The following is a 17000-nucleotide window of genomic DNA, read 5'->3' on the forward strand; positions in this document are numbered from 1 at the left end:
TATGGATGGATAGTATACTTGACGACACAGAGGTAGGTAGAGCAGTGAACTACTGCACCGTACTGCTATATATTATATACTGGTGGTCAGCAAAATTATGCACTGTCCTCCTACTACTGCGCAAAACTTAAATGCACCACAGGTATGGATGGATAGTATACTTGACGACACAGAGGTAGGTAGAGCAGTGGACTACTGTACCATACTGCTATATATTATATACTGGTGGTCAGCAAAATTATGCACTGTCCTCCTACTACTGCGCACAACAACTAAAATGCACCACAGGTATGGATGGATAGTATACTTGACGACACAGAGGTAGGTAGAGCAGTGGACTACTGTTCCGTACTGCTATATATTATATACTGGTGGTCAGCAAAATTATGCACTGTCCTCCTACTACTGCGCACAACAACTAAAATGCACCACAGGTATGGATGGATAGTATACTTGATGACACAGAGGTAGGTAGAGCAGTGGACTACTGTACCGTACTGCTATATATTATATACTGGGGGTCAGCAAAATTATGCACTGTCCTCCTACTACTGCGCAAAACTTAAATGCACCACAGGTATGGATGGATAGTATACTTGACGACACAGAGGTAGGTAGAGCAGTGGACTACTGTACCGTACTGATATAATACTGGTGGTCACTGGTCAGCAAAATTCTGCACTGTCCTCCTACTATATACTACAATGCAGCACAGATATGAAGCGTTTTTCAGGCAGAAAACGTAGATATTTGCAGCACACTGAGCACAGATATTTGCAGCACACTGAGCACAGATATTTGCAGCACACTGAACACAACTGAGAGAACGCTGCACACGTCCTCTCCCTATCATCTCCAATGCACAAGTGAAAATGGCGGCGACGCGCGGCTCCTTATATAGAATACGAATCTCGCGAGAATCCGACAGCGGGATTATGACGTTCGGGCGCGCTCGGGTTAACCGAGCAAGGTGGGAGGATCCGAGTCTGCCTCGGACCCGTGTAAAATGGGTGATGTTCGGGGGGGTTCGGATTCCGAGGAACCGAACCCACTCATCTCTAGTAATTAATGCTAGTGCATTCATGATAATGTGCCAGTGCCAGATTTATGACAGCAATGTACTGTAGAGAATACATCATAATCTTGTGCAGTATAAGGTAACATATGTGTAATATATAATTCAAGTGCACAGTCTAGAACCTGATCCCTAGAGGAGGAGGGCCCCCCAGGGAGTGGGGGCCTACCGGTGGTTTCCCTTGTACCCCTGTGGGTCAGTCCGAGCCTGCACATGCAGGAAGTTGGGTTCATGCTTGCACGACTTCCAGCGGAAGGAACCAAACAGGGGCGTAGGGATCTGAAATGAGTGGGGGTCTGGGAATCAGTGCCATCTGAGGATGGAAAAGGTTCCTGCAGTCAAGCTCTGAACATTTAGCATTTTCAGAGCTTGATTATTTTGGTCTCCATACAATAGTATGGGAAAGCTGGTTAGATCGGGACTGAAAGGTATGCAGAAGGCACCTGTGATATCTCCTATGTTACCTTTATAATGAATGGCCCTGAAACGTAATTTCTACAAAAGTCGGTAAAAATTTTCACCGACTTTTGTAGAAATTTAGGGATGATGAATAGACCCTTAAGCGTGAGCTGGGCTGGTTCTAGACCTTGTGGCGCCCAGGACGAAAGTTTCCTGTTTTGCCGGCAGGCAAAACAGGGTCAGGTGCTAGGCAAAAAATAGGGGTGTGGCTTCATGGGGAAGGGGCGTGGTCAGTTATGCCCCCTGTAGCTGTGCCCCCAGTACTGTGCCCTCAGTAGTTGTGCCCCCTGTAGCTGTGCCCCCTGTAGCTGTGCCCTCAGTAGTTGTGCCCCCAGTTCTCTGCCCCCTGTGTAGCTATGCCCTCAGTACTGTGCCTCCTGTAGCTGTGCCACTTACAATATAAATAAATAAATACTCACCATACCCACTCCTGCTTCCTAACCGCTTCTGCCCTCCATCTTCGGCCGCCGGCGCCGCTACTCGGATCTATGAGAGTGATGTCATGATAGCACCTCATAGACACTAGAGGTCAATTATGACCTCTAGCGTCTATGGCCGCTCCCACAATGCCTTGCGGTGCGCAATGACGTCATCACGCACGGCACCGTCACCAGTAGTGGATCTTGCCACATCGGTGGCGCCCTCGGGGCGGTGGCGGCACCCTCGGGGCAACAGCGCCCCAGGCAAAAGTCCTGCTTGCCCATGGCAAGATCCGCTACTGAGCATGAGCTCACATCAGATGCATAACTAGGGTAGGGCGAGTGGGGCACGTGCCATGGGCGCCTTGGCAGGCCCAGGAGAGGGGGGTGCCGCCGGCGGCCAGGGCATCATGCCCCACTCGCCCTCGTCACGCCGAAATGTGAGGGGAGGAGAGCGCAGCGTCTCACCCTCCCCTCACCGCCGCTGCCAGCACTAGCAGCGCTGCCAGCAGCACTGCTGTGTCCGGTCTCCAGCGGCGTTAGCCAATCAGAGCTTGCGGACCAGCTCCTGATTGGCTGCCGGTCCGCGAGCTCTGATTGGCTAGCGAACCGGCACCACACAGCCGCCGGAGACCTGGAGTGGTGAGGGGAAGGAGAGGCGCTGCGCTGCGCTCTCCTCCCATCACATATCAGAGCCTCTCATATCGGGGCCTCACATATCAGAGCCAGGACCAATCCATTAATTCACTGTGCGGTGCAGTTGGGGTACAAGTGGGAAATTCTCTCTATTTTCCGGAGCCACAAGCGGTGAGTGACCGGGGAGGGGGGGGGGGGGGGGGGTGAGAGCACAGTGGGGCATGTATCAGGCACAGTGGGGCATGTAACTGGCACAGTGGGGCATGTATCTGGCACAGTGGGGCATGTATCTGGCACAGTGGGGCATGTAACTGGCACAGTGGGGCATGTATCTGGCACAGTGGGGCATGTATCAGGCACAGAGGGGCATGTAACTGGCACAGTGGGGCATGTATCTGGCACAGTGGGGCATGTATCTGGCACAGTGGGGCATGTAACTGGCACTGTGGGGCATGTATCTGGCACTGTGGGGCAATGTAACTGGCACTGTGGGGCATATATCCGGCACTGTGGGGCATGTATCCGGCACTGTGGGGCATTGTATCTGGCACTGTGGAGCAATGTAACTGGCACTGTGGGGCATGTATCTGGCACTGTGGGGCAATGTAACTGGCACTGTGGGACATGTAACTGGCACTGTGGGGCATGTATCCGGCACTGTGGAGCATTGTATCTGGCACTGTGGAGCATTGTATCTGGCACTGTGGGGCATTGTATCTGGCACTGTGGGGCATTGTATCTGGCACTGTGGGGCATTGTATCTGGCACTGTGGGGTAATGTAACTGGCACTGTGGGGCATGTAACTGGCACTGTGTGGCATGTATCTGGCACTGTGGGGCAATGTAACTGGCACTGTGGGGCAATGTATCTGGCACTGTGGGGGCAATGTAACTGGCACTATGGGGCATGTATCTGGCACTGTGGGCAATGTAACTGGCACTGTGGGGCATGTAACTGGCACTGTGGGGCATTGTATCTGGCACTGTGGGGCAATGTAACTGGCACTGTGGGGCAATGTAACTGGCACTGTGGGGCAATGTAACTGGCACTGTGGGGCATGTAACTGGCACTGTGGGGCATGTATCCGGCACTGTGGAGCATTGTATCTGGCACTGTGGGGCATTGTATCTGGCACTGTGGGGCAATGTAACTGGCACTGCGGGGCATGTAACTGGCACTGTGGGGCAATGTATCCGGCACTGTGGGGCAATGTAACTGGCACTGTGTGGCATGTATCTGGCACTGTGGGGCAATGTAACTGGCACTGTGGGGCATGTAACTGGCACTGTGGGGCATGTATCCGACACTGTGGGGCATTGTATCTGGCACTGTGGGGCAATGTAACTGGCACTGTGGGGCATGTATCTGGCACTGTGGGGCAATGTATCTGGCACTGTGGGGCAATGTAACTGGAACTGTGGGGCATTGTATCTGGCACTGTGGGGCAATGTAACTGGCACTGTGGGGCAATGTATCTGGCACTGTGGGGCAATGTATCTGGCACTGTGGGGCATTGTATCTGGCACTGTGGGGCATTGTATCCGGCACTGTGGGTCATGTATCTGGCACTGTGGGGCATGTATCAGGCACTGTGGGGCAATGTAACTGCCACTGTGGGGCATGTATCCGGCACTGTGGGGCATTGTATCTGACACTGTGGGGCAATGTAACTGGCACTGTGGGCCATTTTCAGTGGCCACACCCCTTCTGGAGCGTGGCCACACCCCTTCTGGTGCGTGACCACACCCCTTCTGGTGTGTGGCCATGCCCATTTTTTCGGCGCGCGCACAGGCTTCTTTTTGTGTGTTTTTTTGGGGGGGGCGCCATTTTCCATCTTGCCCTGCGCTCCAAAAACCCTAGTTACGCCTCTGGCTCACATAGATGATTCAGTACACCTCCTGTCACCAAGGATATCTCTTGCTGATAATGGAGGACTAGTGAAAATATATGTATGATGGTGTTTGTGTAGCATAAAATAAATTGTTAAGGCACAAACGAATGGACGATGGCCTCCCATTGCTTTTCTCTTCTCAGTAAACTGGGTAATGATAATTAGACTGTTTTCTCTTAAGGTGAGTACACATGTGACGACATCGTCAGCGACAGGACCTAACGGCGGGAGCGGCATCAGCAAGTGCGGTAACGATGGCGCAGGGGAAGTAGGGGTGTGCGGCTATGCCATGCTGCAATCGGTAGCATGGCATCGCTAGCGACAGCCCCACATCTTCTTGCATGTACAAAGGATCAGATTCTGTCTCTAGCGACCCGCGGGTGTGCGCATCAGCATCATTGTCATGCATACACACGGCAGTTTTCAAATGATTTGTCATTCTGATTGGTCAAAAACAGCAAAATCGTTTAAAATATCGTACCTTGTGTACCCAGCTTTAGTTGCCCACCGCAGTCACTCACTGTAGCTCTGCTTCTCCTGGTGGCTAGTTCCTCCCCTGGGAACAGCCACCAAGTGGATAAACTTCTACACTTTGGGGGTCATTCCGAGTTGATCGCTCGCTGCCGATTTTCGCAGCGCAGCGATCAGGTGAAAAATCGTCATTTCTGCGCATGCATATGGGTCGCAATGCGCACGCGGTTCGTACGGGTACAAAGGGGGTAATTCCAAGTTGATCGCAGCAGGAAATTTTTTAGCAGTTGGGCAAAACCATGTGCACTACAGGGGAGGCAGATATAACATGTGCAGAGAGAGTTAGATTTGGGTGTGGTGTGTTCAAACTGAAATCTAATTTGCAGGGTAAAAATAAAGCAGCCAGTATTTACCCTGCACAGAAATAAAATAACCCACCCAAATCTAACTCTTTCTGCACATGTTATATCTGCCTCCCCTGCAGTGCACATGGTTTTGCCCAATTGCTACTGTATCAAAAATTCTGCTGTGATCAACTTGGAATTACCCCCAAAGTCCGTTGTGGTTGCGCACAGGTTCTAGCGAAGTTTTCAGTCGCACTGACGGCCGCAAGAAGATTGACAGGAAGGGGGCGTTTCTGGGTGTCAACTGACCATTTTCAGGGAGTGTTTGCAAAAACGCAGACGTGTCTGAAAAAATGCAGGTGTGGTTGGGCGTTCGCTGGGCGGGTGTATGACGTCAAATCCAGATACGAATAGGCTGAAGTGATCGCAAGCGCTGAGTAGGTTCAGAGCTACTCAGAAACTGCACAAATTGTTTTTGCAGAGCTCGGCTGCACAAGCGTTCGCATTTCTGCTAAGCTAAAATACACTCCCCAGTGGGCGGCGGCATTTGCATGGCTGCTAAAACTAGCTAGCGAGCGATCAACTCGGAATGACCCCTTTTATCTCTCTCCAAGGCCTCCTGACTTACTGCAAGCAGCAGAACTGGAACGAACCATACAGAGAGCAGAATAGATGCTGCAGATGACTCTCTGCACTATGGAAGAGAGAGACCTGTACAGAAATGCACAAGGGCAGCAACACAGTGCCGTCTTAACAGCAGTGTAGGCCCCTGGGCACAGCAGCACTGGGCCTCCTACCCATCTTCCAGCGGTAGGGGTGGGGGGTGCTATCAGCGACAGCTTTGATGTCCCGCGGGCGGTAAGGGGTGTTCTATCTTCTGCTCACCATGTAGGACCTGGAGCAGTAATTTCTGCTAATTACTCCTTTAAGGGGGCATTGGGCTGAATGAAGGGCCCCGGTATATGGCTTCCAGGGTGGTAAGGGGTGTTTAATACGTAGGTGAGGGGTGGATAGTGGAGTGGGCTTAATATTCATCATTTTCTGGTGGGAGGGCAGCTTGCTTGACTGCAGATATCTCAAGTTCCTGAAATTAGATTTCTTAGCTTTCAGGAGGTTCTGGGGACTTGGGGATCAGAGCTCAGGAGACAGACCAATTCACCAATGCAAATATAAAACTGCATACCAGGCATGTGGAGCTGGAGCAGGGATCAGCTGCTGGAAGGCTGATATCTCTGGTTCTGGGCATAGTAGAAACAAGCTGCCAATGTCCTCCAAAAGGGGAGAGTCCCACCTTTTGGAGTATACCCTCAGAAAACTCTAACTCAGACAGAACCCGAGATATCTGTCTGGGTGGAGCAATTAACAGGCTTGGATGGGGACCACTGCTTTGAAGTTGGATATCTCCAGTTCCCCAGGGCCGATTTTCAAAAATCTGGTACTCCTGGAAAGAGGGGACCCTCAGCTATCAGCCTAGGGCCCTTGTACTCCTGGGGCCCTTGGGCAAGAGCCCATTGAGCCCATACAAAAAGACGGCCCTGCAGCAACAGCATAGAATAAAGAGATAGGGTGAGTTTATTTTCCTCTCAGGCACTGCACAGTATAGTATAGTTTTGTTTCCACTGAGGAAATTTAATCCTTTTGTCCTTTTGCTGAAGAAAGCACTTGTTACTACTGGACAGATATAGGAGTATATTTATTCATAGGAATAAGAGACTGTTCAACAATTTCACTGGAGATAGGGTCTATATTTAACAAGCCCCAAAGCCAGGAAAAGCTATCAATGGTACCAGCACAATGCTCTTACCACTATCGCCATCTGAGGAAGATTTTATTACAATTTTTTATTCACCTAGTTTATTATGTCTTTTGCTCTTCTAATTTTTTGTTTGTAATTGCAGCTGGATGCCAGGATTCCAGTGCAGTGGACATGTGTGACTTGGCAATGCCACATCACATATGTGCAGAAGGAACCGGTGAAGCAGTTAGATTTCTTACCGCTGCCATCCTTCATCGCTATGGAGAAGTTCATCACTCAACTGCCTCAGTGAACTGAGGACACATAATGATAAATAGACCCCCTATATCAGGGGTGGGGAACCTCAGGCCCGAGGGCCGTATAAGGCCCTCAAAGCCACTTGATCCGGCCCGGCCAGGTTCACCTAAACGAGAGGAGATGGCGAGTGCCCACTGAGATTTTACCACCAGCAGGCGCACAGCTCCTCAGTAGCAGCCGGAGGCAGGAGCTCACTCCTGAGCTCCAGCTTCTGGCTGAGGCAGTGTACATGGGTGGCTGTGTGGGGCTATGGGAGAGACGTCATGACATCACCCATAGCTTCGAGGAGAGGGAGGGCACCGGTCCGGAAGCAGGCGGAGGGCTGGTGAGCATTGTGTTTTTTTTTTCCTTCTTTTAATGTGTGTGTGTAAGCGGCACTAATAGGGGGCATATTTAATGGGGCATAACTACAGGAGGCATATTTAATGGGGCATAACCACTGACGGGGCATATCTAATGGGCCAAAACAACTGACAGTGGGCATATCTAATGGGGCATAACAAGTGACTGGGGGCAAATCTAATCGGGCATAACAAGTGACTGGGGGCATAACTACTGACTTGGAGCAGGCTAATTTTTAAGTTGATAATTTCTGTATGGCCCCCGAAGGATTTTATAAATATCCAAATGGCCCTTGATAGAAAAAAGGTTCCCCACCCCTGCCCTATATCTTTGTTGTTGTCAGGAGGAGACAAGGGATCGTCTTTAGTGGTCATAGTGCTGGATCAGCCCATTTTTGTGCTTCACACTGCACAGTTTGCACTAGAATATATGTTTTGTATTTAACAGCGCAGGAACGTGGCCGCCGATACCGGGTTGCCTGGGGATACTTGGTAGTCATGGCCGCTACAGATGCTAAGCACGCGCCGACTGGAAACGCAGGTAATCAACAGCGTGGTGCGTGCCCACGTTATGACACTGTTCACTGGAGCTGGGACGGAAGTTGTATTCTTTCCCAATCTCCGCTGTACTTCCCACCAGTGGGTCTTCTCTTCTATAAAGGTACTGGGGGTCATTCCGAGTTGTTCGCTCGTTGCCGATTTTCACTATACTGTGATTAGTCGCTTACTGCGCATGCGCAAGGTTCGCAGAGCGCATGCGCTTAGTTATTTTACACAAAAGTTAGGTATTTTACTCACGGCATAACGAAGCTTTTTCATCGCTGTGCTGATCGGAGTGTGATTGACAGGAAGTGGGGGTTTCTGGGCGGAAACTGGCCGTTTTATGGGAGTGTGCGGAAAAACGCAGGTGTTCGAGTTGTAAAACGTAGGAGTGGCTGGAGAAACGGGGGAGTGGTTAGGCAAACGCTGGGTGTGTTTGTGACATCAAACCAGGAACGAAAAGGACTGAGCTGGTCGCAATGGCTGAGTAAGTCTGGAGCTACTCAGAAACTGCTAAGATATTTGGCCCTCATTCCGAGTTGTTCGCTCGCAAGCTGCTTTTAGCAGATTTACTCACGCTAAGCCGCCGCCTACTGGGAGTGAATCTTAGCTTCTTAAAATTGCGAACGACGTATTCGCAATATTGCGAATACACCTCTCTTAGCAGTTTCTGAGTAGCTCCAGACTTACTCGGCATCTGCGATCAGTTCAGTGCTTGTCGTTCCTGGTTTGACGTCACAAACACACCCAGCGTTCGCCCAGACACTCCTCCGTTTCTCCAGCGACTCCCGCGTTTTTCCCAGAAACGGTAGCGTTTTTCCGCACACACCCATAAAACGACCAGTTTCCGCCCAGTAACACCCACTTCCTGTCAATCACACTACGATCACCAGAACGAGGAAAAAGCCGTGAGTAAAATTCCTAACTACATAGCAAATTTACTTGGCGCAGTCGCACTGCGGACATTGCGCATGCGCACTAAGCGGAAAATCGCTGCGATGCGAAAAAAATTACCAAGCGAACAACTCGGAATGACCACCACTATTCGCAATTCTGCTAATCTTTCGTTTGCACTTCTGCTATGCTAAGATACACTCCCAGAGGGCGGCGGCTTAGCGTGTGCAATGCTGCAAAAAGCAGCTAGCGAGCGAACATCTCGGAATCACCCCCCCTGTTCATTGCACTATGTTCACTTTTGTATCACCTTGACAAAGGGGCGTTACTGCCCCGAAACGTTGGCTTTTGATGTGATGGATTAAACACAGTTCTTTTTGAAATGATCTATTTTGAACGTCTCTGAATGTCGCTGCTTGTTAGATGCATTTTCTGTGTGTATATATATAAATATACACTGCTCAAAAAAATAAAGGGAACACTTAAATAACACAATGTAACTCCAAGTCAATCACACTTCTGTGAAATCAAACTGTCCATCAATTTCACATGCTGTTGTGCAAATGGAATAGACAACAGGTGGAAATTATAGGCAATTAGCAAGACATCCCCAATAAAGGAGTTGTTCTGCAGGTGGTGACCACAGACCACTTCTCAGCTCCTATGCTTTCTGGCTGATGTTTTGGTCACTTTTGAAAGCTGGCGGTGCTTTCACTCTAGTGGTAGCATGGGACGGAGTCTACAACCCACACAAGTGGCTCAGGTAGCGCAGCTCATCCAGGATGGAACATCAATGCGAGCTGTGGCAAGAAGGTTTGCTGTGTCTGTCAGCGTAGACCTCCATGGGTTAATGCATTTGATTTCCATTGATAATTTTTGTGTGATTTTGTTGTCAGCACATTCAACTATGTAAAGAACAAAGTATTTAATAAGTATATTAATAAGTATATTAATAATAATATTAATAATATTTCATTCATTCAGATCTAAGATGTGTTATTTTAGTGTTCCCTTTATTTTTTTTAACAGTGTGTGTGTGTGTGTGTGTGTGTGTGTGTGTGTGTGTGTGTGTGTGTGTGTGTGTATATATATATATATATATCTAGTGTGGCAGTGGTGCCCGGCACTCCTGGTCCTGCAGTTTTAGATTGCCTGGGTGCCCTCCGTGCTGGCTTGGATATGCATTCAGAAAAAAGACGGCGTCACTCTAAGTCTTTAAGGTGCTAGTAGTGTATTTCAAATAAACATCACGAAAACCAAAGTTTCGGGGCCCGTAGCCCCTTTGTCAAGGTGTGTGTGACAAAGGGGCTACGGGCCCCGAAACGTTGGTTTTCGTGATGTTGATTTGAAATACACTACTAGCACCTTAAAGACCTGGAGTGACGCCGTCTTTTTTCCGAATATATATATATATCTATATATATATATATATATATATATATATAATAGGATTTTGATAACCTACCGGTAAATTATTTTCTCCTAGTCCGTAGAGGATGTTGGGGACGACATCAAGACCATGGGGTATAGACGGGATCTGCAGGAGACACGGGCACTCTAAAGACTATTCATTGGGTGTGAACTGGCTCCTCCCTCTATGCCCCTCCTCCAGACCTCAGTTGTAGGAACTGTGCCCAGGGAGACTGACATTTTGAGGAAAGGAATTACTTAACTAGTGGTGAGATAACTACCAACTCACACCCTCAACCATGCCGCACACATGGCATTCAACATAACACACGCCAACAGGCATGAACCAATTGCAGCAACATGCTGAAACCAAGAAAACACAACTTGTGTAACTCTAACAACTAAACTGCAGGTAAAGTACGCACTGGGACGGGTGCCCAGCATCCTCTATGGACTAGGAGAAAAGGATTTACTGGTAGGTTATCAAAATCCTATTTTCTCATACGTCCTAGAGGATGCTGGGGACGACATCAAGACTATGGGGTCTATACCAAAGCTCCTGTACGGGCGGGAGAGTGCGGATGACCCTGCAGCACCGATTGACCAAACCTGAGGTTCTCATCGGCCAAGGCGTCAAACCTGTAGAACTTAGCAATGTGTTTGACCCTGACCAAGTAGCTGCTCGGCAAAGTTGTAATGCCGAGACCCCCCGGGCAGCCGCCCAGGATGAGCCCACCTTCCTAGTGGAGTGGGCCTTTACCGACGTCGGTAACGGCAAACCAGCCGTAGTATGAGCTTGCTGAATCGTATTTCTAATCCAACGTGCAATAGTCTGCTTGGAAGCAGGACAGCCAATCTTGTTGTGAGCATACAGGACAAACAGAGACAGAGCCTCTGTTTCCGTATACGAGCTGTTCTAGCGACATAGATTTTCAAAGCTCTAACCACATCTAGAGATTTTGAATCAGTGAATGTGTCAGTAACTACTGGCACTACAATAGGTTGGTTTATGTGGAAAGATGAAACCACCTTCGGAAGAAAATGTTGACGAGTCTTCAACTCTGCCCTATCTTCATGGAAGATCAGGTAAGGGCTCTTGTGAGACAAGGCCCCCAATTCAGACACCCGCCTTGCGGATGCCAAAGCCAAAAGCATCACCACTTTCCATGTGAGAAACTTCAACTCTATCTTTTGTAGAGGCTCAAACCAATCTGATTGAAGGAACTGCAATACCACGTTAAGGTCCCATGGTGCCACTGGAGGCACGAATGGAGGCTGGATGTGCGGAACTCCTTTCACAAAGGTCTGAACCTCTGGAAGAGAAGCCAATTGTTTCTGGAAGAACACTGACAAGGCCGAAATCTGGACCTTGATTGATCCCAATCAGAAGACTGCCTCCACACCATCCTGCAAAAAATGGAGAAAACGTCCCAACTCAAATACGGTGGTAATGTTTCAACATTACTCCCTTTCTGGCCTGAATAAGGGTGGGGATGACCTCCTCGGGAATACCCTTCCTGGCTAGGATACGGCGCTCAACAGCCATGCCGTCAAACGTAGCCACGGTAAGTCTTGGTACACGCACGGCCCCTGCAGCAGCAGGTCCTTTCGAGGAGGAAGAGGTCGAGGATCTTCTATGAGCAACTGCTGAAGATCTGGGTACCAAGCCCTCCTTGGCCAGTCTTGGGCAATGAAGATTGCTCGAACCCTTGTTTTTCTTATGATCCTGAGTACTTTTGGGATCAGCGGAAGTGGAGGGAAGACATACACTGACGGAAACACCCACTGGGTCACCAGTGCATCCACTGCTACTGCTTGATGGTCTCTCGACCTGGAACAGTATCTCTGAAGCTTCTTGTTGAGACGAGACACCATCATGTCTATTTGAGGAACTCCCCAAAGACTTGTCACCTCTGCAAAGACTTCTTGGTGGAGGCCCCACTCTCCTGGATGGAGATCGTGTCTGCTGAGGAAGTCTGCTACCCAGTTGTCTACTCCTGGAATGAATATTGCCGACAGAGCTTGTAGATGTTTTTCTGCCCAGCTGAGGATTTCGTTCCGCCCTGCCTGTTTATGTATGCGACTGCTGTTACATTGTCCGCCTGGATCTGCATCATCATCTGGTCTTGAAGAAGATGTACCGCTTGTTGAAGGCCATTGTAAATGGCTCTTAGCTCCAGAACGTTTATGTGAAGGCAGGCTTCCTGTTGTAACCAACGTCCCTGGAAGTTTTCTCCCTGAGAGACTGCTCCCCAGCCTCTGAGACTTGCATCTGTGGTTACCAGGACCCAGTCCTGAATCCCGAACCTGCGTCCTTCTAGCAGGTGAGAGCTGTGCAACCACCACAGGAGTGAAATCCTGGTTTTTGACGACAGGATTATCTTTCTGTGCATGTGTAGGTGTGACCCCGACCACTTGTCCAACAGGTCCCACTAGAATACTCTGGCATGGAACCGGCCAAACTGTATAGCCTCGTAGGCCGCCACCATCTTCCCCAACAACCGAATGCACTGATGGATTGACACACTTGATGGTTTCAATATCTATTTTACCATTTTCTGGATTTCCAGAGCCTTTTCCAGCAGAAGAAATACTCTCTGAACTTCTGTGTCCAGAATCATCCCGAGGAAAGACAACCTTGTCGTCGGTTCCAACTGTGACTTTGGGTAATTTATGATTCACCCGTGTTGTTGGAGTATTGACAGAGACAGTGATATGTTTTGTAACAACTGCTCCCTTGATCTCGCCTTTATCAGGAGCTTGTCCAGATAAGGAATTATATTGACTCCTTTCTGACGAAGGAGAACCATCATCTCCGCCATCACCTTGGTGAATACCCTGGGTGCCATGGAGAGACAGAAAGGTAACATCTGGAATTGGTAATGGCAATCCTGAACCGCAAATCTCAGATAAGCCTGGTGAGGAGGATAAATGGGAACATGCAGGTAAGCATCCTTTATGTCCACCGACACCAAGTAGTCCCCCTCCTCCAGACTGGCAATCACTGCCCGAAGTGATTCCATCTTGAACTTGAACCTTTTTAGGTAACAATTCAGATCCTTTAGATTTAGGATCGCTCTGACCGAGCCGTTCGGCTTCGGAACCACAAAGAAGCTTGAATACAAAACCCCTCCCTTGTTGTGACAACGGTAACAGAACTATGACCTGGTCTTGACATAATTTTTGGATTGCCGCTGTTACTGCTTCTCTTTCTGACGGAGAAACTGGCAAGGTCGAGTTGAAAAATTGGCATGGGGGAACGTCTTGAAACTCCAGCTTGTACCCCTGGGATACTATTTGCAACACCCAGGGATCCAGGCCAGACAGAATCCAATCCTGGCTGAAGAGTCTGAGATGTGCCCCCACCCGAGCGGCCTCCCGCAAGGAAGCTCAAGCATCATGCTGGGGATTTGGCATAAGTAGGGGTAGACTTCTGCTCTTGGGAACCTGGAGTCACTGTGGGCTTCTTTCCCCTTCCCCTTCCCCTACCTGCAAAGAAGGGGGAACCTCTCGTCTTTTTGTATTTATTGGGCTGAAAGGACTGCATTTGCGGATGATAGGTCTATTTTGCCGGTGCAGGCACAGAGGGCAAAAATGTCAACTTACCTGCTGTAGACGCCGAGACTTACGCATCCAGGCCATCGCCAAAAAAGGCCTCACCTTTATATGGGAGAGCCTCCATGTTTCTTTTGGAATCTGCATCCGCGTTCCACTGGCGAATCCACAACGTCCGCCTAGCTGATACTGCCATGGTAGCGGCCTGTGAACTCAAGAGTCCAATATCCTTCATTGCTTCCAGCATGTAGGCGGAAGCGTCCTTGATATTCCCTAACTTAAGGAGTATTTCATCTTTATCAATCGTGTCAATTTCTGATGACAAGCTTTCTGACCATTTTTCAATAGCGCGACTCACTCGCGCACAGGCAATAGTGGTCCTGATCAGTGTACCATTGGTAACATAAATGGATTTCAATGTCGTTTCCATTTTGCGGTCTGCCAGCTCCTTAAGAGAAGCCATGCCAGGAGCAGGGAGAATTACCTTCTTTGTCAACCTGGAAAGTGCACTGTCTAACACAGGTGGTGACTCTCATTTTTCCTGTCCTCAGCCGGGAAAGGGTAAGCTATGTGAATTCTTTTGGGAATACGAAATCTTTTATCAGGATTCACCACATCCCTTCAAACAGAGCATTTAGTTCGTGTGAAGGAGGGAACGTGACTTTGGACTTCTTTTCCTTACATAAATACGCCTTCTCCTGAGGTACAGGAGTGCTTTCTGTAACCTCCAACATGTCCCTTATAGCCACAATCATAAATTGTATATTTTTTGCCAATTTATGATCTATCTCTCTGGATTCACTATCGTCAACACAAGAGTCAGAATCCGTGTCGGTATCAATGTTTACAACATTTGCAAATGGTCTCTTATGTGACCCAGAGGGGCCGCCCGCATAAGGAATAACTGAAAAATCACATCTTCCACAGATTTTCTCAAGCATGCAGCCTTAGATTCAGACTTATCTAATCTACGGTTAATCAGATGCACTGTCACGTATCTCTTTCACCCATGCAGGCTCTTGGTGTGCCGGTAGCGCCACCACATTACAACTCTGTGTCCCTAAAATGGCTTCCTCCGGGGAGGAACTCCCTGCCTCAGACATGCCTCACACATGTACAGCACACCAACAGACACACTGGGACTTATTTTGGGGACAGACCCACAGTAAAATCTGTCAGAGGGACACGGGATAGAAGCAGCCAGTTCACAATCCCAGCGCCAGTATTTCCTGTGAACACAGTATGTCCACAGCCTAACAGCGCTTTTTAAATAGTAATATACACTATCAAATGCACCACAATCGCTTTGTGCCCCTCCTTAATAGCACCCTGTACTTGTCAGAAGTGGAGGAGAGGACCAGCGTGTTCTCTGCAGCCTGAGGAGAGAGATAAAATGGCGCTGAGTAGTGTGCTGGCTGCCTGAGGAAGAAGCTCCGCCCCCGCAATGGCCCGTCCTTACACTCATACAAACACTGTAATATTTATACTGGTGGGGGTAGGGCTGTGCCAGCGGCAACTTATGCCCCCTTTTAGCCAGTTTGAGGTATTTTTCTTGCTACCCAGGGCGCCCCCCCCCCTGCTCCCTGTAGTGCCTGTGTGTGTGGGCAGCACCTCAGCCGTCACTTACTTGATAGAAGATCATTCTTCTTATACTCATTTGTCTTCTGACTTCTGGCTCTGTGAGGGGGGCAGTGGCGGATCCAGGGGAGGGGCACACAGGTCCGTGCTCCCCCCCTCCTGTCATTTCTAGCACCTTTTTTTCTCCAAACGTGAGCAGCAGCAGCACTCCGCTGCTGTCTCCGTCAGGAATATTACAGTCGGCGGGCACTAGGATCCGCAGCGGCACTAAACAGCAGAACTTCAGAGAGCTCTGATTAAGAGCTCTCTATGCAGTGTAATGACGGAAGGTGACTGAGGGGGAGCTGTTGCGCACATCCTTCTGCAGCAGCAAGCTCCTCTCCTGCTACTGTAAAAAAGCGGAGCGTCCTGTCTCCTCTGTCCCTACCTCTACTTGTACTGTATGTACACTACAGTGGCATTCTGGAGGAGTCTCTCACTGCCACAGTCGGTGCTGTGTCAAGTAGTGAGTCATCAGCTCTAATTAAAGGTCAGTCTAGTGAGAGAGTGAGTGTGAACCCTGTGGTTGGGCAGGAAGTGTGTGTCTGAGTGAAAAATGTGACAGTCTGCAATCATTGTGTGTCTGTGTGGGGCAGTGGCGTGCGGTGAGGTCAGTGGCTGGTGAGGCACTGCAGCCATAATGTCCGCCAGATCCTGCTGATTACCCCTACCGCCGTCGAGCCAATGCCCACTACTGCCTCTGAGCCAATGTCTGCTGCCACCGCCAATGGCTTACAAACTTGCCTACCATCAACTGACCCAGCCCTCCGCCACTAATTTGCATCTCAGTCCGATGCCGCCAATGCCCGCTGCCTGCCTGCTCATCATACTTGTGATATAGTGTACATTTTTATAGAAAAATAAATAAAAATTAGTGTTTGGGAAGGGAGTGGGAGGAGGACATGAATTAAATTTTGTTGTCCAGGGCTTCCATTAACTTAATGGAGAAGGGTCTGAATGGGTTAAAAAATGTAAAAAAAAAATGTGTGAGGTCCCCCCTCCTAAGCATAACCAGCCTCGGGCTCTTTGAGCCTGTCCTGGTTGTTTAAATACTGGGAAAAAATTGGACAGGGGTTCCCCGTATTTAGACAACCAGCACCGGGCTCTTAGACCGGTCCTGGTTCCAAAAATACAGGGGACAAAAGATGTAGGGGTCCCCCGTATTTTTAAAACCAGCACCGGGCTCCACTAGCCAGGGACATAATGCCACAGCCGGGAGACACATTTATGTAGGTCCCTGTGGCCGTGGCATTACCCCCCAACTAGTCACCCCTGGCCGGGGTTCCCTGGAGGA

The sequence above is a fragment of the Pseudophryne corroboree genome, chromosome 2 (genome assembly GCF_028390025.1).
Source record: "Pseudophryne corroboree isolate aPseCor3 chromosome 2, aPseCor3.hap2, whole genome shotgun sequence".
Lineage (NCBI taxonomy): Eukaryota > Metazoa > Chordata > Amphibia > Anura > Myobatrachidae > Pseudophryne > Pseudophryne corroboree.